The sequence below is a fragment of the Canis lupus genome, chromosome 17 (assembly GCF_048164855.1).
Source record: "Canis lupus baileyi chromosome 17, mCanLup2.hap1, whole genome shotgun sequence".
NCBI lineage: Eukaryota > Metazoa > Chordata > Mammalia > Carnivora > Canidae > Canis > Canis lupus.
The window spans coordinates 31,458,861-31,481,402 of NC_132854.1; the positions used below are offsets into that span (position 1 = coordinate 31,458,861).

General features: G+C 36.0%; 1 long non-coding RNA gene across 1 annotated transcript in view; it reads right to left on the reverse strand.

The window, feature by feature from the left end:
* Positions 1-18,909: 18,909 nt before the first annotated feature.
* The window catches only part of LOC140608372 (uncharacterized), a 28,879-nt gene continuing 25,246 nt past the window's right edge, over positions 18,910-22,542 (reverse strand). Inside the window, exons 4-5 of the long non-coding RNA XR_012010384.1 lie at positions 19,928-20,013; positions 18,910-19,270 (exon numbers count right to left, since the gene is read on the reverse strand). This is a non-coding gene — a long non-coding RNA (uncharacterized lncRNA). The remainder of the gene's footprint in view (positions 19,271-19,927; positions 20,014-22,542) is intronic.

Consider the following 22,542-nt stretch of genomic DNA (forward strand, 5'->3'; position numbering starts at 1 on the left):
TCAATTATACTCCTATAAGGTGCAGAATCTGAGAAAAGGAGTGCTTAAAATGTAAGCCCAGATCAGTGTAAAAGAAGAGAGCTGCCTTTGAACCAGAGGTATCAGGTGCAGTTAGAATTGTGATTTTTAAGGAACAGGATGAGTGGTCTTCCACTCATATTTTGAAAAATCCCTTAGTTATGCAACTTTTGTACTTCAGATCTAAATATAATATCTTATGAGAACTAAATATCCATGAAATCGTTACGACCCCTAGGATTATATAATATTGTGCTCATATTATAGAAAACAGAATTGAGAAATAATGAATTAAATGATGACTTAAAGTAAATTAATAGCTAACATTTCTTGAGCATTTACTATGTGCCATGCACAGGACTAACTAAACACTTAAAATTTATTACCTCTTTAATACTCAGAACAGCCCTGCAAAATAAGTATTTTCTTTCATGTTGTAGATGAAGCAAGTGGAGTTTAGTTTAGTCACTGTTATGATGGCTCATAACTAGTAAATAGCCAAATTCTTTGACTTGAATTAAGACTTTATCAGGAAACTTTTCCATGACTTTGGTTGTTTATTTTAGTTAAACAATTCAGCTCAAGGATTGTGAATGTTAGAGGTAATATCTATCTTCACAGTTATTTTCTTGTTTCTTTGTTTCAGTATTTAAAACTATACTTTTATTTTTGCTTATTGCAAGAGTATATAATGGCTTTCATATTTGGACCTTGGGGAATTCCAATAATTGAACATAGAACTCCAGTATTTTCCCATTTCAGAAAAAAATTCTTGAAACTTTTCCTCATTGTCAAAACATCTACCACATGGCTCTTCTGTAGTTTTACTGCATTTTATGAAGACTCAGCTAAAATTAACCCATGAAAAAAGGCATTGAGTTATGGCATGTTTCTTTTCAATCAATATTTAATTTGATCAATTTACAATTTTTAGTAAGTTGTCTTTTAAATGTCAATGTTGACGTTTGAAGATAGACTCCTATTATTGTCCGCTCTGTCCATTGCCATCAATAGCACCTTACATGATATGTCCCATTTCATAGGGGGCAAATAAATAGTTTTGGGACTAATTTATAAGCATGAATGAACTCTTTCTAAATAACTTTATGTGTATATCACTTACTGTATACCTAGCATAACTGTTCACTATCATTATTATTAGCCAATAAAATAATAAAATATATCTTGGAATGTTTTACAACCTGGGGCAGATGGATTAAGTCTAGAAACACATACAGATAACCAAACATTTTCTAAACAGTCAGGTAAATAAAATGTACTTTGGTCATGTATGTTTTGTGCACTTGACCTATTTTCCCTACTAAATTATAAAATATTCTAATATGTTATTACATTTGCTTATGGTTTGTTGGATAAAAAAATAATAATATCCTAAAGGTGTAGGATCCATTTTATAGATATACACAATCACTTTCATGAAACATAAAGCCTTGTTATGGTCAGTTAAGTTGATATTTAGCTTTTAATAACAGTGTTTTTGAGTTTATGTGAAGCCCATTGGCCATTTGCTTCAGAATAATCTGTGGCATTTGAAGTATACTTTTTGGGGAAAGGGCTCTTAAATCAAGCTTTCAGTTTTTAATGATCTAGCGTTTTTTTTTTTTTTTAGATTTTATTTATTTATTCATGAGAGACAGACAGAGAGAGAGAGATAGAGAGAGAGAGGCAGAGACACAGGCAGAGGGAGAAGCAGGCTCCATCCAGGGAGCTTGACGTAGGACTCAATCCTGGGTCTCTAGGGTCAGGCCTCGAGTTGAAGGCAACGCTAAACCACTGAGCTACCCAGGCTGCCCCAATGATTTAACATTTGAAGTAAATTTTTCATAAGAAAAGTAAGTTTTCCTACTCATTGCTTATTTTATAGGAAATATTAGATTTGTTTAGCCTCTTAAGTTGTAGCCATCATAGTCCAGACTGATACAGTAACTATAGGAAAACACATATTTATGGATCATAGATAGAGTATGGTCCAAACTTTGGTGTTTAAATTTTGAAAACAATTTTCTTTGGGAAAAAAGGTCCATGGCAAGTAGTTTCAGAATAATCTGGGATTGGGCAGCCCCGGTGGCACAGCGGTTTGGTGCAGCCTGCAGCCTGGGGTGTGATCCTGGAGACCCGGGATCGAGTCCCACATCGGGCTTCCTGCATGGAGCCTGCTTCTCCCTCTGCCTGTGTCTCTGCCTCTCCCTCGCTCTCTCTGAATGAATAAATAAATAAATCTTAAAAAAAAAAAAAAGAAAAATCTGGGATGTTTTAAGTAATATAGATTCTGAGTGCCTTGGCAAGCCCACTGCATCAGCATCTCTGAGGTTGGGGCCTAAGAACTGTTTTAGGCAAACAAACTAGTGATTTTTACTCATACTACAATCAGAGTAAAAGCTTATTTCTTGGCTCTTGAGCTCATAGCTGGAAGTAGTTAGAGGCATAACAACTGTGTGGGGAGCCAGTACATGCTAATATGAGTCCTTCTTCAGTGAGTGATTCGTTGCTAAGATAATGCAGTCTTGGACAAGGTCAAAGAGCTCTAAAGCTCTACTCAGTTTCACAAGAGTTGTTGTTGGTGAGGAAAAATGATTTTTTCTCTACCTTTCTAGGTTCTTGTCTGAGACCTCCAGCCACCCAATAATAATATTGATAAAAAAAATCAAACAATTTTAATTACATATGCATATGTGTACATGTGGGAGCCCTACAAAGATATGAGACTCAAAGACATTCAGGCAATTGAGGCTTATATACCACCCTGAGCTAAGGAAAAGGATAGGGGTCTGGAGCTTCAAAGGGGAGGAAGACCATTCACAAGAAGTTAAAAAGAGGAAATGGTCGGTAAATAAATCTTTGCCTTGCCACTCAGATAAGTCTCACATGAAAAAGTTATCTCTGGCAATAACTCTCTTCCTGGTGTAGACCCCTATTCTAAATTCCTTTAGGCAGATAATGGGAAGGTAAAAAGTTTTTCCTGAGTCCTCTGGATCTTGACTGCCTTCAGTTCAAAATAGTCCATATGCAAATATGGCACATTTTGGGGTGTCATATTCTGTTCTCCTTTACAACTCAAAAATCCTTTCCAACACACAACCCTGGAGGGCAGGAGTTTGGAATGGACTTGCATAAGATGGGCCATTACAAAACAGAGAGCATAAAATTTATGCCCTGCAAACAGACAGTTGCCATATCTAATTACTGCCCGAGTATCTCTCTGAATTATGAGGATTCAAGGTTGCTAGAATGGTTAGTAAACAGAAATTTCTAATTAAATTAATTAGAGCAGGCTTAAACAGAAAACCTTTCTGTGTTGCTATTTTTGTCAATAACAGAAACTCAAAAGCTTGGCTGTATCGTATCATCAAACTGAATGCCAATGACGATGATTCAGTAGACATATGGACAGGATGACCATACATACTGGTTAATGTGGAGCGGTTCTGATAAAAGCCTGACCCTGCGGAATCACTAATAGTCCCTCTTTTGCTCTCAAAAGGGTTCTTGTTCAAATGATAAATTATGTGTCTGTCTAGTCTATAGATATATCTTTAGAGAAAATTGGTCAAAGTGTGACACATCCTTGAATTTGTGTGTATATTTTTAAAATAAAATGTATGATCTCCTCGTTTCATGAAAGCTGAATTGTCAGGAAAATGCTTTCCAGCTAACTGAGGTTTCTGATAGTTTGGACTCTGATCTCATGAAATTGCCTTATGTTATATACATAGATATATATTAGGCATTTTGTTTTGGATATTTTAAACAGTCCAGTCCCAGGGAATCAGAAGCACTTGATAATTCATATTCCCCAGGCACTAAGCAATAAAAGCAGGATCCTTTACCCATAATTGGGAATTAAAGTAGTTTTTATTGTATTTAAAAGTCTTTTGAAAGGAACTGAATTGAAAAGTAGATGGGTCTAAGCACTCTGAAAGTAGAGGATAGAAAACAGACAACAACAAAGAGCAGATAAAACGACAAGCAAATGATTTTGCTTTATGCCAGGGAAGGCATTTGGTACTTTCTATTTAAAAGGCTCTTTGTGACCATTAATTAGTTAATCCTAACAACCTCCTGGTAGCATATATCAGCATTATTATCACTCACTGCAGATGCAAAATTTGAAATACTATAAGATTAAGGAGCTTTAGCAGGAATTGAAAGCTAATGAATGGTATAGTAAGAATTAGAACTGAATCTCTGTTGGGCAATTCTATTTGGAGTCCACCAGGCCAGAATTGTCTGTAGTATACCCAACATACCGCTCTATGATTACAGAAGGGCACCCTGAGGAATGCCGAAGTCTGATAAGAAAAGATCAGCTCAAAGCTACTTTGAAAGCTAAATGGAATGTATGAGTCCATGAGGCACTGAAATGCTATCTTTGCCTCAGACCTCCATGGATGAAAGACTTGGTTCAGTTTTTCCCTGAAAGGAGACACAGACTGAAGAAAATCAGCAATTGGCCTTAGTAATAGACTTTACATTATATCAGCTTACAACAAAGAGTAACAGAGAGGGACTAAGGGAACAAAGCTTTTTATGTTTTGAGCTGCAACTTTCCAGAATAATTACAGCTATGCTTTGAAATAAATAGCTCACTGGGATCATCATCAGAAGGAAATCTTGCTGCAGTGTTCTTAAACTCAGATAAAAATCTGAGAAGGAGCTAGGGAACTTGAAGAAAGCTCAGAAGTAGTGAACCATTTGTTCTTCTACCTCACACCAACCAAAAAGTTGCCAGCCAATTCAATGAAGAAACACAATGACAAAATTCCTTTAAGCAAATAGTAGAGAAGTAGATTAGATGATAGGATTTTTCTAAATTACCAACTAGTCATTTAGTATTGAGAGGTTCAAAAAGTTTTCCTATTTTGTATTATTTTGAAATGAGGAGTTCTTTAGAAGAAAAGACTCTTATACTTACATCAAAACTAATTCCAGATATGTTATAAATTTAAATGAAAAAAGTACTGGAAGAAAATACAGATGATTTCACATAATTTTGGATAGATAACATTATTTAAGTTTGTCACATGAAGTAATAGAAATATATAGGGAGAAGATTGATATATTTTCTGTGTAAAACATGACAAAATATTAAGTAAAAACAAAGTATAACTTGGATATGTGATGGGATGGAGGTGCTAGCTAACACTATGGTAAAAATAATTTTATAATATATAAATGATTAAATCAACATGTATACTTTAAACTTAACTTACTAATATTATATGTCATTTATATCTCACTAAAACCAGGGAAAAAATAGTAGAAAAAATACTTGGAGAAATAATTGCAGTGTATCATTAATATCATTAATGGATTATCATCACAAATATACAAAGATCTCTTATAACCAGTTAAGATCGATAAATATCCAATAGAAGGTTGGTGAATAAAATAAATAAAAGAAGAAATACTATTGGCTAGTAAGAAATTTTAAAAATATGGAACCTCACTATTAATCAAAGAACATTTTATTTAAAAATATGACATTTATATGTAATACAATAACTAGAGTGGCAAAGAAAAAATAGTATTACTATGTAGCATTAACATGCATATAAATTTCATTCTTCTGCATGTGGATGTCCAATTTTCCCAGCACCATTTATTGAAAAGACTGTCTTTCTTCCAATGGATAGTCTTTCCTCCTTTATCGAATATTAGTTGCCCATAAAGTTCAGGGTCCACTTCTGGATTCTCTATTCTGTTCCACTGATCTATATGTCTGTTTTTGTGCCAGTACCACACTGTCTTGATGACCACAGCTTTGTAGTACAACCTGAAATCTGGCATTGTGATGCCCCCAGATATGGTTTTCTTTTTTAAAATTCCCCTGGCTATTCGGGGTCTTTTCTGATTCCACACAAATCTTAAAATAATTTGTTCTAACTCTCTGAAGAAAGTCCATGGTATTTTGATAGGGATTGCATTAAATGTGTATATTGCCCTGGGTAACATTGACATTTTCACAATATTAATTCTGCCAATCCATGAGCATGGAATATTTTTCCATCTCTTTGTGTCTTCCTCAATTTCTTTCAGAAGTGTTCTATAGTTTTGAGGGTATAGATCCTTTACATCTTTGGTTAGGTTTATTCCTAGGTATCTTATGCTTTTGGGTGCAATTGTAAATGGGATTGACTCCTTAATTTCTCTTTCTTCAGTCTCATTGTTAGTGTATAGAAATGCCACTGACTTCTGGGCATTGATTTTGTATCCTGCCACGCTGGTGCAGCCACTCTGGAAAACTGTGTGGAGGTTCCTCAAACAGTTAAAAATAGACCTGCCCTATGACCCAGCAATTGCACTGTTGGGGATTTACCCCAAAGATACAAATGCAATGAAACGCCGGGACACCTGCACCCCGATGTTTATAGCAGCAATGGCCACGATAGCCAAACTGTGGAAGGAGCCTCGGTGTCCAACGAAAGATGAATGGATAAAGAAGATGTGGTTTATGTATACAATGGAATATTACTCAGCTATTAGAAATGACAAATACCCACCATTTGCTTCAACGTGGATGGAACTGGAGGGTATTATGCTGAGTGAAGTAAGCCAGTCGGAGAAGGACAAACATTATACGTTCTCATTCATTTGGGGAATATAAATAATAGTGAAAGGGAATATAAGCGAAGGGGAAAGAAATGTGTGGGAAATATCAGAAAGGGAGACAGAACGTAAAGACTGCTAACTCTGGGAAACGAACTAGGGGTGGTGGAAGGGGAGGAGGGCGGGGGGTGGGAGTGAATGGGTGACGGGCACTGGGGGTTATTCTGTATGTTAGTAAATTGAACACCAATAAAAAATAAATTAAAAAAAAACATGCATATAAATAAAAGCATATCTTGAAAATTGAATTGCTAATTGCTAGGAAGTACCTGGGGCAGTATAACAATATGTATCAAATGCTTTAAAAATATACATATATTTGGCACAAAGATGCTATCGAAAGAACTATATCTTGAGAGAAAAATCATCCAACAAAGATCTAAGTATAAGGATTTTTGGGACTCCTGGGTGGCTCAGCAGTTGGGCATCTGCCTTTAGTCCAGGGCGTGGTCCTGGAGACCTGGATCAAGTTCTGCATCGGGCTCCCTGCATGGAGCCAGCTTCTCCCTCTGCCTCTGTGTCTCTGCCTCTCTCTCTCTCTCTCTGTGTCTCTCATGAATAAATAAGTAAAATCTTAAAAAAAAAATAAGTATAAGGATTTTTAACAATGTTCACAATATCCCAAATGATGTAAACAATAGGAAATTAATTAAGTAAATTATTATACATCGTATAAGGAAGTACTAGTAGCCATTAAGAAAAGAAGAGCAACAGAACTCAGTCCTATGAGCAATATTAAATGAGTTCTACAAACAGTGTTGATTTAATTCCCAGGAAACTATACAAATTGGCAGAATCTTTAATGACCTGACAACATAGATGTTGTCTTTTCTACACAAAGAGAATGAGTTGGTGGTTACTCTAAGGTAAAATGCTTTGGGCGAAGCTTAAAGCTGCTTTTTGGTGACATTCCATCTTTGTTCCTTTGGCTGCCCTAAGGGTCCAAGGCAAGATAATCCTGCAAAGATTCCTCTGAAAAGTACTGGTGAGCTAATCTATCTTAGGAAAATGAGAATCATTTTTATTCAAAGAATGGTATGTAAAAATCACATTCAGTGGATTCAAACAGATGTAACTATATCCTTTAGTCTTGTTATAAAGTAGTAAATTGTATGGGCATTCTTTCATTCTGTATTACATATACATCTGAATCCTAAAGCTATCTTTACCTGACGAAGAAAAGGACAAAAATTCCCACCAAAATATTAATTTGCCTAAAAGAGACATTAAATACAATACCATAATTTATTACTTCCATGTAAAGAGACATTAAATACAATACCATAATTTATTACTTCCATGTCTCTGGGGTGCATTATCTGTTTTATCACAACCCGATTTCAGCTTCTCTTATTCAGGGAGAGAATTTTAGAATAGACAAGATGGATTCCCACATAGCTGTGGTTCTCAAACTTAAGCATGCATCACAATCACCTGAAGAACTAGCTATGGCACAGATTTCTGGGTCCCAACCCTCAGAATGTCTCACTCAGCAGGTCTTGGAGTAGAGCCCAATTTTGCAGTTCCAAGTTTCCAAGGTGAGGCTGATGCTGTTAAGTTTGGGCAGCATATGCACTGGCATCTTTAAGGCAGACATCCAGAAATTGTATTTGTCTTATAATTTACACAATTCTATTGATTTATGACATGTAAGATGTGTAATATGGTGATACCATAACAAACTTCCTCCTGTGGTTTTTGCATATTTTATACTTTAATGAATACATGAATTTCAAAGTTTAGAATAGAATGAAGTCATTTATTTAATCCATAGTTATAGTTAAGCCAACTGATCCTTCAGTATTCAATCTTATTATTATGAAATTAACTGATAGATGGTACAAAGTGAGAATGAAATCAGGTATCATTTGTTACTTCTTATGTCATTATTTGGAAATTCTTAAAATGTAAAATACTTCTATTTTTAAACTGTACACTAAGTAGGGTATTCTGATGAAGAGGTAAGGCATAAGGTGGATCCAGACAGTGATGGACCATATGTTTTATATATGTATACATTCTTTAAATCATGAAAACAGAGGCTCAAAGAAGTCAAAATTTGCATAGGCAGCACAACTAGAAAGACAGAAAATGGTGCTCCTGGAAACCACAGTATTCATTTCCAGCTCTAGAGTTCTGTGGCTAAGTTGCTGACATCTTTTCCTTTTCTTTTAACTTCTGGAATCAACCACTCAAATACTATTTCAAGCGGCCAATTACATACTTGAAACCTAACAAGCTTCCAAAATTTCCAGAACTACTATATCAATATTAAGAATAATAGTGATTATCTTGTGGGGTACGGAGTTAGGTCAGTAAAAGCACGGTGAGGTGTGCATGTGTGTGTGTGTGTGTGTGTGTGTGTGTGTCCGGGTGAGAACTCTCCATAATAAGGATGTAATTTTAATTTCTAAAGATGAATTATTAAAAAAAATAAAGATGCATTATTAACAATCATTATAGATTTCTTTTTTGATACAACCATATAACAAAGTGTTTATCATGTTTTTCCTCTTTACTGTGATTGACAATAAACTTTATGTTTTTACCTACTTATTCCTAAAAATTCTTAGTAAACACTTTCCTATTTCCAACAACACCAAAACCTTGGCTCATTATACAATTCCTAATAGCATCCAGCTGATTGCCCTGCATTCCTTTACCCATATGATCAGACATTTCATTGTTCAAACATGCTGTAACTGATGCCTTGTTCTTTTTCAGGGATCATTTATCTCATCATCCATTAGGCCTACAAGTCTAATGTTAGAAGGAACACTTTTTCCTCCTCTGGTTTCCTACAGGAGGGATCTGGACACTATTTTTGCCTTTCTCTGCCCCTTTATTCATTCCATTTCTTGAGTTATCTGGCATAATGTGTCTGTTTGGAAACATCTGGACAAGCTTCATTTCATTCTATCCTTGCTCTCTCTAGGGAGCAAGATGCCTGCAATAAGCATTAATTTGGGGGCCACTCCTAGGAGATGTGGTTCTTCTCCAGAAGAGACTCCATGGGCTTGTACTGCCTCAACTTGGTGGTTAAGCCTAAAGAATTCAGAAGTTCAGGATTAGCAAACCTTCTTTCTTAATGGCTCTAAAGCTGTGTCTTCTAACCTTGTCTCTATTAGTAATAAAATAAAAAGTTTGTGTCATAACCTGAGTAGGGAAGGGACGTACTATTGATTGTGGCCACTACAGACCCCAGTACCAACCATAAATCTCATGTTAATTTCTATCCCTCTGGGCTTTTATAGACTTTACATTACTTATAAATCCCTCTCTATCTTTCCCTTCCTACAAGGGCTATGGTTTGTCTTGTTTTCCTCCCCCATTATATGTCTATGCATATATAAGATTCCACATGATATCATTTAGACAGATACATATAACTTTTTTTGTCTAGCTCTCTTTAAATACTGCTTTCATTCTTATATCTTTGGGTTCATTGCTCTTTTTTCTTCTTTCAGTGTCAAATTCATTCTCAGACTGGTCTTCATTGACTTTTCCAAACTGTGACGCCTGCTTCTTCTACTTAGCTGCAGATGCCTTTGCAAAACTCATGTTTGATATTTAGTACAAATAGAGGAGGCATTCATGAATAGACATGAAAGAAACATCAACAATTAATTAGGATGACACACTATTTGAAAACACTAATCAAAGTATATACTAGTAAGTGGGTTTCATCTGCAATAAAAATTGAGTTTCTACATTGCTCTTTACACAAAATAAAGGAAGGCAGATTAAACAATTAAAACAACAAAATAATATATATATAATACAAGTAAACAAATAAAATAATGAGAATCAAAATTCTAGAGAGAAATGTGAGATTTACAATATTGAGCTGGAAAAAATATCTTAAGTATGACACATAGCTCAGAAACCATAAAGGAAAAAAAATTTGTAAATTATAATAGAAAAATTTAAAAGCCAGAACAGAGTGAAATGTTTTGATTGATGGCAATTTGGCAATGTTTTTCAAAGTGACAAATGTACACATCCTTTCTTATACCAGAAACTCTAGTTCTAGATTCTTTCCACTAATATACTGGCATGTGTAAGAAATGGCACATTTTTAAAATGTGTCATTCACTTAAATGCATCATTAAATGTGAATATTCATTTTAGCATGGCTTATAGTTGCAAAATATTGGAGAGTGTAATTGTTCTTCAAAAAAAGACAAATTCAGGGATCCCTGGGTGGCGCAGCAGTTTAGCGCCTGTCTTTGGCCCAGGGCGCGATCCTGGAGACCCGGGATCGAATCCCACATTGGGCTCCCGGTGCATGGAGCCTGTTCCTCCCTCTGCCTGTGTCTCTGCCTCTCTCTCTCTGTGTGTGTGTGACTATCATAAATAAATAAAAATTTAAAAAATTTTTTAAAAAAGACAAATTCAGTTTCGGTATATAATTGGAGACAAATTCAGCAGTTCAAAATAATGAGGCAATTTGGTGTTTACTAACAAACTGATTTATAAGATAATCTGTGAATAACTTGTTAACTAGGGAAAAGTATAGGACAGGAGATGTAGTAGACTACTTCTTAAGTAAAAAAGGAAGATGAAGGTGGAAAGAAAGAAAAAGATGCACTTAGTTCTATAAGAATAAAGAAGAAATCTGTAGATGTGGATCACCCAGTATGAGGAATTAGTGAGAGGAATAAGTGGACCAGGGAACTGGAATGAGAGGGATAACTTTTCATCATATTATCTTTGGAACTTTTAATTTTGCTTGCTGTAAATGTATTACCTGTTAAAAGATGTATTTTAAAAGAACATATCTGTATCTATAAACTCCATCTAAAATTATATAAAATTTTAAGCTTGCTTATATTCATCTTCTCCATTTCCTCCCACTTCTCAGGAATTGTTTAAAGTATCTGGAATTACAGTTCTCAAATGTCATTAACTTTTTTAAAAAGATTTTATTTATTTGCTTAGTTTAGAAAGAGAAAGATTGAGAGAGAGAGAGAGAGAGAGAGAGAGAGCAAGCAATGAGCAGGGGAAAGAACAGAGGGACAGGGAGAGAGAATCCCAAGCAGACTCCATGCTTAGCACAGAGTCTGATGTGGGGCTCGATCTCACAACCCTGAGATCATGACCTGAGCCCAAATGAAGAGTTGGAAGTATAACCAATTGAGCCATCCAGGTACCCCTAGACTGTTATTAACTTTAAATTAAAAACACTTAGAACATTATGCTTCATGTTAGCAAAGGCTATATATTTTAATTTTGTAAAATGCTGAGTCTATAATTCAGAAGAGTGTACCTATGGAACATATTTATCTCTGACTGCAGTTGTTACTATCAAGTGTGAGAGCAACCTTGTTTGAACAAAAGTACCTGGGGAGCGTATGATCTAGAATCATTCTAGAGAGAGATTCGGGAAGATAAAGTTTAAAGAGATATGGTTTAGAGAAAGCTTCGGTAAACTTGCCAGAGTACTAATCATTACTTCTCAGTCTAGAAAGGCTGGATTTGAGAGAAAGATACAAGGTAACCATACCAAATCCTGCCAATCTACATGACCATATATTACTTTACTCCCCTTTCTGCTTCTGCCCCTTCTACAAGACTCGGTTTCCTGTTTTCCTTGCTGTTTCACAAAATATCTCCACCATGTAGTCTGTATCACCTGCTATAGTAGTTTGCAAAAAAAAACAAAACAAAAACAAAACACACACACAAAAAAACCACACCACAGTAGTTTTCAGCTTCCCCTATCAAGAGATGGAAGTCTCTTTTTGCATCCCTATATCAGGGCTGCCTTTGCTTTCTTTGACCAATAGTAACCCATGATGGTGAGGTTACGCAAATTTGTAACCCACACTTCTAGAGACCTTCCTTTCCTGCTGCTAATGATACCCTGTGAACTACATGACCAAGCTCCTCAGGCTAACCTTCAGGATGATGACAGAGATGTGGCCAATGAGACCTCACTGTCCTACCAGATAGTTGGTAAAAACTCAGGAGAGCCATCTAGTTGACTAGCTACTGAACATAGACACATCAAGAGTCTACTAAAGCTGGAGACTCACTCAGCTGCACCTGGCCCAAATTCCTGCCCACCCCCCCCCCAACCCCCAGAATCATGATCTAATTAAATGACTGCTTTTCTAAACTATCTAGTTTTAGGGTGGTTGGTACCCAGCAAGGGCTATATTATTTTGGAGCAGTCCCTCACTTCTCACCTCCAATGTCAGTAAGTATATTACCCTGATGAAAAATCTTTCTCAACACTTCTCAGGGAAATACATATCTCAATTTCTAAACTTGAGTTTTGATTCCATAAGAAATTTATTTTTTTTTTAAATATTTTATTTATTTATTCATGAGATACACACAGAGAGAGGCAGAGACACAGGCAGAGGGAGAAGCAGAGAAGCTCCTCTGGGGAGCTTGACGAGGGACTCGATCCCAGGACCCCAGAACCATGACCTGAGCCAAAGAGAGACACTCAGCCACTGAGCCACCCAGGTTACCTTCATAAGAAATTTCTGAAACAAACAAAAAATTTTTCCTTTCACTGTATTCCCAGACTCTAAACGCAAGTTTGTCTCAGATCATTCTGATTCCCTTCTACCTTGTCATTTTTTTTTCTACCAACACATCCCTCTTTATTGCCAAGAAGCTTCACTTGCTTAAGAAGCCTCTTTAGACTAATCACCTGGCTCATCATCACTTCTCTCAGGCTAGCGGTCTGAAAGCAGATTGCTAAAATACCCAGGACTTCTTTACCTGCGGTGCTATAGACAGTTTTCTAGACCAAGTTTAATGTGAGATTATGTCCTGAGGAACACTAACTGATCTTTAAGTCATATAATTCTTCAGAAAAAAATAGTTGTTTTGATAAAATACACCTGGAATATACTGGGGTGAGCAATAGTAAACTGGTTTTTGTTTGTTTTTTACATCTTAAATCACTTTCTTCATAACATTATATGAACTGTTAACAACCAAGAAGATCTAAACTGCTCCCGAATTAGCCATGGCACCATTAACATTTACTGAACAGATTTTAGGAACCATTACTGTAATATTGCCTCAAGCTTAAATGCATAAGGAAAAGACAACAACAACAACAGTTAAACAAAACCTTTAATCCTAAATGCCTGTGTGAAAAAAAAAAAGAAAGAGAACTCATTAGTGATATGGAAATAAAGGAAGCTTTTTTATTTCTCTTAAAATTTGGTACCATGAATTTCTAGACTATGAGAATTCCTTTAGATGTTAGATCATCCATGTTTTCATAATATTTGCCCTTGTGGCCAAAACAGGTGTCTTAAATAAGATATGGCTTAATCTCTGATTAAGTCATCTCATGACTCCCATATTATTAGAGTAAATGTATAAACATAACCACAGTTTTGTTAACAGTGAATTGTATCTGTGACAGGCTGAAGCCATGCTTCCCTGTTATGTGCCACAGTACTTTCATATGACCTGAACTGATAACCGATACACCAGCATTTTGATCCCTTGGGCTAGAAGGCAGGCCGGGCAGCCAGGGTTCCAGAGGATGCCTTCTGCCCAAGTAAGTCCTTTATCTATTTTCAATATGCTGTACACATAGTATCATCTTCTACATGTGCTATGAGAGAAAACTTTGGAATTTTCGAACTTTAGTGTGTGCAAGACTCAGCTGGGGAACTTGTTAAAAACACAGATTCTGAGGTCCCATTCCTAGAGTTTCTGATTCAGTCACTGTGCACTGGGACCAGGAATATAGATTACTAATAAGCACTTCTCTGAGGCAGATGATGTAAGAAGCTCTTTTTGAGAAAACACTGGCCAATCATAGTATTTGTCAAGAGGAGAAAGAGAAATGTGTGTATGTGTACATAACACACACACACACACACACACACATATACATATATTGTTTCCCTTAGCATCTTCTTTACTCCCATCCTATAAATGTGGGAATGGTATAGGCTTCCCTTTTGGACTTCTCTCTTAGTCTATAGGTGATTTATTCCAAGATCAGGGTTTTAAACCTCATGTATGTGCTGATGACCCCCAAGTTTGTGTCTACAGTCCGGACCTCAATGGTGAACTCTGGACATGGTTATTTGATTTTCTACTTGTAATCTCCATTTGAGTTTATGACAAATAGTTCAAACTTGACATGACCAAAGCCAAATTCTTTTATCTCCAAATCTCTTTCTCCAGTAGTTACTACTCTAATTAGTGGCATCTCTGTCCTACATTCATGGTTCTGGCCAGAAGTCTTGGTGTCATTATTATTTCTTCTCACCTCCAAACTACCATTATATTCCCTAAGCTCTGGCTTCTAAGTATTTCCAGAATCATAACTGTCTCATATTCCCATGGCTACTCTCTAAACTAACTCACCGTGCTTCCCATCGAGATTGTTACAATAACTTACCAGCCAATCTCTCTCCTATCCTCCTGTTCCACTTGCGATCTAGTCTCTACAGGGTAAATCCTATAGACTGAATCTTTGTCATACATTGAAAAAGTCATACATTGAAATCTGAGCCCCAACATAATGGTATTAGGAAGTGGGGTATTTGGGAGGTGATTAGTTCATAAGGGCAAAGCCCACATGAATGGGATTAGTATCCTTAGAAAAAAGTCACCAGGGGAAGAGAGCTTCCTTCCTCACCTCTGCCCTGTGAGGGCATGATGAGGACACAGCTGCTTATGCACCAGGAAGTGGACCCTCACTGCCAGACACTGATCTGCCGATGTCTGGGTATTTGACTTCCCAGCCTCCAGAGCTGTGAGAGACAAATTTCTGTTTATTTGTAAGCCACCCAGTCTGTGGTATTTTTGTTACTGCAGCCATAATGGATGGACAAAACAAGAGAATCTTTTAAAATACAAGTTAAACCACATTAGTTCTCCATTCAAATCTCCCATATCACTCAGAGCCTAACTGAAGACTCCCCACCTTTCTTTTCCTTGCTGGATCTCTCTGGACATACTAGTTCCCTTATTGTCTACTTAATATGAGAAGCAGTTGTCCATATGGGGAACTTTGCACTTGATCTTTGTTCTGCATGATTTAGTCCTCTTCCCTTTATATCTCTGGTTAAATGCCACTTTAATAGAAGAGAACTTTTCTGACCCCTATCACTTTCTAGGCCCCTTATCCTATTTTTGGTGATAGGTAATCATCACTTGACATATTAATTATTTTCTTGCCTTTCTCTCTTCAAAACAATCTCCATGAAAGTGGGAAATTCATCAGCATTACCCATTGCCATATCCTCAGCAACTAGAACTGTTTATCTCAGAATTGAAACTCAGTGTTTCAATTAGTAAGTAGGTGCATACATGATACTATAGTATAAAATTTCTGTTCAGCAAATAGTATAGTATCATTAATTCACTTATTGAAATATACTATCGGAGGGACCCACCTCACTCCAATATCAAGGGTGACATATACAGATTGAACAAATATTAAGGTAAATGAATAGCTAACAGTTCATTTTTGAGCATTCAGTTAATAATACTAAGTGTAACTACTAAATATTAGCCACGGTTTACACAGAGTTTTCCACTTAACCATCAGATCCTCACTACTATATAGACAAGTATGATTAACACCCCTTTTTATAGATGAGGAAATGTTGCCAGAGGGTTAACGTTTCTTGCCCTTGCTCAAACAGAAATTATGGGACAGGGTAATAGTAGGTGAGATTTATTGTGCTTTCAAGAAGTGCCTGGTTCTGCATAAATGCGTTTCAGGCATCAGGTCAATGAATCTCGTAAGAGCCCTCTAAGTAACCTACTATCCCCGTGTTGTGGATGGAAACAGAAACTTAGGTTAAGTTATAGAGTTAGAGAAGTTAGGATTCAAAAGTCTGTTGCTTAAACATGTACTTGTCACCTGTGATTCTATTGTTTCCCACAGGCCTTGAGTACTCTCTGCTCTGCTGTCTAGCATTTTTACTATCACTACTGAGGTCAGCTTCTGGTAGACTCAACTGTATTCTGCTGGACACATTCAGAATGCAAACTTGAGTAGGATATGAAGCTATTCCACTCCAAGGGTTAAAAAAATGATGCCACATTGTCAAGTATTCTTAAGTAAAATATTAAGAATACTAAGTCATTCAGCATTTAAGGTTATTGCCTAAACAGATTTTTCTAGTAGGTATAAAGGTCAAGGCTCCATGAAACAGTAATATATTCAAACATTTTATGCAGCAGAATATTTGTTGCTGTGAATATAATTAAAATTAACCTCTTACCTTTGGCATTCAATTTTTTTTCAAATATATATTTGGAAGCAGCATTGAACAGTTTAGTCTCACTTTGAATGATTCCATCAGCTCTGGAACAATTTGTAGGATCTGTGAACTGAACTATTCTGAAATCATGCCATAATATCATTTTTTGAATTTGGGATGCATTTGTTCTTTTGCAGTGACGAAAAGTTAGGTAGGAGGATTGGACTTGCTGTACTACACTAATGAGATTTTCTGGACTGCAATTACTCCCAAGCAGAGTTTTATTATTTTTTCCAAAGGTGATAAATTACTAAACATATGCTGTGTGACTTGAGTTGTTTGGTGAAGAGGGTGAGATTGATGAGCCCAGATGGGCCTTTGCAATGAAGACAGAAAATCAAGATGGTTCAAATTTTAATTATGCTCTGTTAATAAGATATATGTAGAGAAGAGGTAGATATGAGAAATATCTTAAGTTCTAAATTTCTCATAAATCATTCATTCATTCCCCAGTATGTGTTGGGTGTTTATGTGTGCTAGGCCGTGTGATATATGGGAAATTAGGGACCATCCAGTGATGATTACAGTCGCAGCCCTCAAGAAACTTACACTCTAATGGCTTTCTAAACATTGATGCTTGTCTCTGTGAATTTCAATAAATTCTATACCACATGGGGTAGTACAGGGTAAGTGATGGCAAAAAACAATGTTGACCTTGGCGTGTTTTATTCTGTACTGGGCATTTGTACTTGCACCAGTAGGAAGGTGTAGGGATCGATACCTTCTTACAAGAGATTTTCTGTGAGCTCTCAATTCTGTTTCTCCTTCAATATAGCTGAAATAGTTAAATGCTCAGTTAAATTACAGGTTAAAGTGACTTCCAGTCTTTTATAGATCATTTTCCAGCTATATCACCTTAACCAATGACCATAACCACTGATAAAGATCAGAGTAAATAAATATATAGAGATCCTAAGTCCTTGAAGAAACACTATAATGAAAACTCAGGAGGCTGGTGTGGAGAGTATAATTTGACTATACTAATATTAGCTTTTATTAAATCTGAGTTTATTACCCTGATTCTTAAAACTTGTCTTTCTGAAAATACAGTTTGGTGTCAATTTTACCTTTAAAACAACCATGCCAGTAACCAATCTGTTTTGTTTTTAATTAATACAGGATAATTAATTTGGCTAGTCAGCAATGCACAATGTTGCTTTTAAATTTGTGGTTTGTGAAATTCCATTTAAATTTTTTTAAAAATGGGGTGCGCCTGGCTGGCTTGGTAGATAGAGCATATAACTCTGAATCTCAGGGTTGTGAGTTCAAGCCCCACAGTGGGTGTGGAGCCTATTTAAAAACAAACAAAATTTAAAAATGTAGAATTGTCTCTACTGGTGTGGTCAGCTCCATGATGACCATATCATAAGGTAAATATGCTACAAGATGCTGGGTAGGAAATATATGAGTCGCAAACCCTAAATATGACTTTTAGCTTTTAGGGCCCCAAAGTATTTTTCATATGTCTGCTCCTGAATTTAAAAATAATGAAATAACATCTCTCTTGATTCGAAGAAAGTCTCGATCCAGTGACATCTTGGACCATGGAACAAACGGCTTGATTTCCTGATGCTTGGAATCTGATTAAAGCAATTATTTGATCTAATCACTTGTTTGTATGTATCTAAGATATTCAAACTGAAAGATGCCATGATCTTGGGTGACAGTCAAGACACCCTTAGAGGTCCCCACTAGTCTGGCATGACAGAGACTATGCACTCAAAAGGAGCCCTTTACAATTTTTTCCAAACATATAACTAGTAAATATTTATTATATTACTAAGCCATTGTTACTAGATGCTGTATATGCCTGCAGCTGTAATCAGTAATTATTACATACAACATTCACTAATCCCCAAAGGAGAATCAGACTTTTGATCAGTTTCTTTATTTGCCTTCATTAGACATCCTTATGGGAGGTTTCTCTTAGTAATGCAAAGGTACTTCTTCCAAGTGACAGGTTTTTAAGAAAGAAAGCAAGAGAATATTTTCATGCTGATACTGGAAACATTTAAAATTTAATATATTTTGAATGTCATGATTCAGTTAGAAATATCCAGGGGATATAAATAGGTCAGTAGCACAATGGTGATATTTATATTCACTAAGAAGTTTAAAAAAACATCTCCAGTTTGTTAAAAAGTACGAAGAGGAAGGCAAAGAAAGCCAAAGTACCTGCATGGTGTTCCGAGTAACCAGGCAAACATTATTTCAGCCTCCTTTGTCTCATTTTTCTTTTCACTTCTCTGGATCTCTTAGCAACCATCATTTTCATGCCAGAAGCAAAGATAAAATATTCCAGTCTGAGGTATTTGGGGTAGGTTTTAGTTTGTTTTTCTTTAAATAAAGCCAGATTTATTCTGGTTGGAACAATGGGGGGAAAACAAGGTTATACAGCCTCTTTCCTGGATGGTAATGAAAACAATCTTCAAAATATAATTGGAAGCTTGGTGGTAAGAGTATAATCTTCTAGATATGCTTGGAACACAGGACTCCCCAGCCTCCCTAGACCTAATTACTGCTAAATTGGCAAAAGTAGCTAGAATTACTTTGGATAGTGCTTTGTCCTGTGATTCTGATGTGTTACAGATCAATGTAATTTTATTAGTTCTGAGTGTTTAGAGCTACACATATCCCAAGTTGTTTCTGAGCAACATAAGTAAAATTTCAAACACTGCATTATCAAAAACAGACAAGGATAGAGAGACATAGTGTTAAGGGAAAAACACTAATCCACATGACCTCTGAAGTCAGATGAACTGGCCTCTTAGTCCTGGTTTTGCCACCAACTAGCTATGCATCCCTGGGCAAGTTATTTAATGCACCTGTTTGTTCTTCAGGAGGATCACACTAATCATGACGAGACGACATCATGGAACTGTTGTGAGGGATATGTTTTTGTAAATTACATAAAGAAGATTAGCTTAACTCCTGATACTTAGCAGATGCTTAATATTTTTATTTTAATCTTATATTTTCTGCAACCACTACTGACTATACCTAAGCCCCATATTTACCTGAATAGTATTTGTAGTCACATCCTATTGCTCCACCAGAATATTAAACGTAGTTTGTCCTTGCTTTTTCCGTGACTCTTGTACTCCTGAAAGTTACAATAACAAATTCAAAGTCATATTCATCATATTTGTTCCTCCTTCTCTATTTCTACTAATTCCTAGTGCTATGTTTCTGCCGTATTCTCCAGTCCCTAAAATCTTCCCCTAGCAGACCTTTCCCCTCCCTAGCTCCACCTAACAATCCAACCACTTGCTAGGGTTATGCAAGTCTCTATATTGCCATTCATCCTGTCTTCCCTGCACATCCTCACTGCTTACTGGTCACTTTTGGCATTTTGTCACCTACTGCTGGGATTATTCAACAACCATCTGCCTGTTTTCCTGGCCGTGCAGTAGGCATTTTCTCCCTCAAGTCTTCCATGGTTAACAGATCATCTTTCCTAGAGGAAAGTTCCGATTGTTTTGTTCACCTTCCCCAAAACCCTTCCACATCTTCCCACTGCCTGGTAGTAAAGCACATGCAAACCCCCTGCCTGGTACACCATACATCATTCACCCTACCTTCCTTTCTGGCTTTTATATTCCACTACAGAATACTTAAGATACTCAAACTTTATGTCAGACTATTCCATTCGAAGTTGAATCTGCATGCCTGTTTTTAATCTCCTGCCTTTGTGTCTTTGCTTAGGTTGTTCCTCTACCTAAAATGTTCTTCCTCCTAGTTCTATTCATCAAATCCTAAGTGCATGTATTCATATCATGCCATTCATGTGATCTTTTAAAACTTCTGTCCTAAAATCTATCTTTTCATCTTCAGTGACCATAAATATATATCTCTATTATGATACTATCAATGATGATATTTAACACATCAGCACAATGCTACACCATGGTAGGTCAGCATTTATGTTACTTTATTTATAGAACATATCAGTTGTTCTGTGTTCCTTATTTGGTATGAATTGGTATTCTCAGTGATATTTCTAGTTCCCTAAAAAAACATTTTCTTCCTCTCCTCACATTATTGAAGTTTTATGAGGAGAGTTTATCCCATTACTTGGAGAGCTAGTTATAAATTACAGAAATTTGCAAAAGCAAAAGACACAGATTCTCAGCATTCATTCAACAAAATTTAAACACACACACACTTGTTCTAAGATTTGTCCAATGCTCATTGCTAGCTGCATAAGAAAGGTTCAAAGGAAACAGTCATACAAATACTAATTTATTTTAGCTGTGATGAATGCCAGTAATGAAACTGAGTATAATGAAGACACCATGGCAACAACAGTGCCAGAAGCCAGATTAGATCAGATAAAACTTGTTTTAGAAGAGGGAAAAAGATGATAAAGTTTTGAATGGAAAAGGGAAATGACCAAAGAGAGTAATATTTGCACAATAAAATATTTTGAAATGCCTGAAAAATACAGATGAGTGTAGGGTGTGATACAAAAAAAGGATTCAAGAATAACTATAAGATTTTACATCTATAGACAAATGAATAGATAAAATGTGGTATATACATAAAATGGAATATCATTCTTTTTTAAAAAGGAAAGAAATCCCATCTTACATTATAATATGAAGCTTGAGGATGTCATGCTACATGAAATAAGTCTCAGAAAGACAAATACTATCTGATTGCACTTATGTGAGGTATCTAAAGAAGTCAAATTCATAGAAACAAATAGTAAAATGGTGGCTTCCAGGGGTGGGGGACAGTGAAAAGACACACTGTTTGATGGGTCCAGAGTATCAGATTTGCAAGAGGAAAAGTTCAAAAGATATTTTTACAACAATGTAAATATACTTAATACTATTGATGCATACATTTAAACTACACATCTATACCATCTTATGGTTAAATGGTAAATTTTATGTGCTTTCTACTCTGATAAAAAAATACCAAAGTCCTTAGTTTGGCACATAAGGCTCAGTGCTACTTATGTGACATTCTTTCCTACTATTCTCTCCCTTGCATATTACATAACAAACACAGTGGCATTTTTATTATCCTCCAAATACACTTAGTATTCCTGCCATCAGGGTTTTGCACCTAGTTGTTCTGCTCTTCCCAGCTTATTTGTATTAATTGTTCCCTACTTCAAGTTCTGGTCAAATGTTATCTCCTCACAGAGTCCTTTGCTGAAAACTGAGTATGAAATCTAAATCATTTTCTTTCCCCTTATCCTAGTTGATTATTCTTTGTGGTATTTACTACCACCCGACATAGATATTTAGTTGCTTATTTACTGTTTTCCTTATGAAAATGTAGGTGTCATTACAATAAGGTTTTTGTCTCTTTTCTTGTTTACTGTTTTACATCCAAATTTGGTAGCAGTTCTTGGTATATGATAGACATTTATTTAATACTAGCTAAATAAATCAATCAATGAAAGAGAAATCATTTTAACACCAAGAATAGAAGATAAGAATTGAACCTTATGATTTGAGATGTTCTTCATTATTATGAATGTCCTGCATTCCATGTGTGCTCCTTTCTTATTCTACTGGAGTTTATAGACTGCTGTGAGACCCACCACCATCAAATGTGGTACCCACCTTGCTTTGCTAACAAAAATACCCTTAAAATAAGTTGCCAAAACTCAAGAATG